This window comes from Papaver somniferum, chromosome 10 (assembly GCF_003573695.1).
Source record: "Papaver somniferum cultivar HN1 chromosome 10, ASM357369v1, whole genome shotgun sequence".
Taxonomy (NCBI): domain Eukaryota; kingdom Viridiplantae; phylum Streptophyta; class Magnoliopsida; order Ranunculales; family Papaveraceae; genus Papaver; species Papaver somniferum.
The window spans coordinates 2,660,916-2,663,498 of NC_039367.1; positions in this window are offsets into that span (position 1 = coordinate 2,660,916).

Here is a 2,583-nt window from a genome sequence, read left to right on the forward strand (position 1 = left end):
TGCGAATTGGATGATACTGTACAATAATATCCATAAGTTAATAAGATTACACTGTAAATTATACGTGTCAGGTACATTTGTGGATCTGACTGTGTAATTGATTAATCTCATGTCTAAAACTTTCTTATCAGTTGCATATATAAGATTGAACAAGAAGTTATCTGAATATGAAGTAGAATTAATCTAAATATTTTGCATCGATGTATCTCTTAGAACTGATTTGTGCTCTAATTATCACAACAGTGATGGCTGCTGAGCTAGTACGCATAGCGAGAAGTGAAAGCATGGAGCCAGAGAGGCTAAGGAAAATTCCTCCCCTAATGTTCAATCTTAGGTATTCAAGTTTCTTTTAGAATAAAATGCAAACAATAAATAGATGGTAACCGCAATCACAGGTTTTTGTTTGTTATAATGTGGAAAGAAATCAAGCGACATCATGTACCACAATAAACATATAATACACCATCCTTTTTTCTTGGAAATTTACATAACATCATTCATCTTGAGCATGTTTCAGGATTTAGGATTCAATATTGATATTGTATAATGCTTTTCTTTCTTCCCTCTCTCTCTCCCCAAACACAAATATTTTTTTTGCATAGCAGGTTCAGGTGGTGCTGGTCCGACTATACTAGCAGCAATTTTTTTGCTTCTAAGGGAAGATGTTGTTGCTTATAATAGAGGTGAGTTTTCTGAAACTCTCTTTTGTCACAGTGTCTTCTTTTCAGGGGTAATTCTATACTTTTCAATGATTGGTAACTTTGGTAGGACAAAATCTTTTTAATAAGGAGAAATGTTTATTTGAAAATGGATCAGGAAGAGAAATATCTAGTTGTTGTAAGTTATCCGACTTTTATGAATGTGTAACTATTATTGCACATGCTAATTAGATGTGTAACGTTTAGGTACACAAGCTAAATGGATGTGTAGATACTAGTTACACATGCTAATTAGGTGTGTAACTTAGATACACGTGCCAATTGAATAAGATATAAAGTGTATGTGTTAAGGATGAACTTCAATTTTGATTGTCATTTATATACACAGATGCCAATTGAATAGGATATAAAGTATGCAAATAAAACTTTTTTTTTATTTGCAGAAAAGGACGTTCACCATCGCCTCATTGTTTTCTATGCAACACGGGCTGTTTTCTTTCGGAGGTATTTGTCCAAAAAAAAGTACATTGTGTGGATGAAAAATAAATATAAAAATGATATTCCAAAGACACTAATAATGTATTACTAACCGTTTCTTGTTTCCGATGCACTGGCGATAAGCAAATAAACAAAAAGTGTCTGATAAAGAACCAGACTCACCTCGCTCTAAATTTCTACTTTTTCATTTTGTATCTACCACTGCTAGATCGAGCCCAAATATTTTGAGTAGATCAACAACTCCTATCCCGAGTTGATCGATAATTCTTATCCTGAGTAGATCAACAAATACTAAAATCCCTCATGGTAATACAAGCAAACTGGTAGTGAATTATACCTTTACATAGTGCAAAACAAGAAGAAAATTGATTCTAGTTTATTTTTGTTTTTTGTTTTTCTGAAAAGAAAGCTGAACCTTATTATCTATACAAACCATTACATTATTTTTCTTAAGAATCTTAGACGAAACGCATGGGTGTTTGTGAAACACTTGACTTTTCATCTTCATTAGAGTCATAGTTGTCAGACATTTCATCAGGATTGCAGTTAGACCTTTGTTCCCAGTGTATTTTTTATGATTTGGACACTCATTTGCAAAATGACCAAAACCTTTACACTTAAAGCACTATGGCATATCCTCGTCATCAGTCTCATTAATATCTCTGTTTTTAGGAGGAACACGATTGTGAGGATTAACTGAACACCTAGGTTTATCTCTGGAGAACCATTTACTTCTCTTCAAAAGAAGATCCCTAAACTGTCTTGTGATCAACGAGACTGACTTGTCAAGATTTTCATCTGATGAATCGGCCTCAAAATTATCATCTTCAGAGAAGCAAACACTTTTAATATTGTCCAGTAATTTAGTGTTCTTTTGTGCTTTGAAGGCAACATCCTTTCCGTATTTGGATGTATGCTCATGATCAAAGATCATTAACTTCCCAACCAGAGTATTTCTGGAAAGAGTTGCGAGATTATTTCCTTCAACGATGGCACGCTTCTTAGAATCGTATCTAGATGACAGTGATATGAGAATTTTTATCACAATGTCCTTTTCAGGAATGGTCTTACCCAATGCAAAAGATGCATTAACAATTTCAGACACTTTATGATTAAACTCATCAAGTGGATCTTCATATGCCATACAAAGCTTTTCCCAGTCATAATTTAGGTTTTGAATCCTAGCTTTCTCACATGTATTCCCTTCAAATACAATTTCTAAGATATCTCAGGCATCTTTAGACGTTGTGCAAGTAGTCACATGATGCTGGAGATCTGGGGTAATGGCATGGATGATAACATTTAATCCGTTAGAACTTTTATTTGCGCCAAGAATCTCGGAAGCATCATATTTACCAATATCCTTTAGAACTGTTACTTCTCCTTCTGTAACTTTCGGAGGATCATATCCATTAACCACATAAAC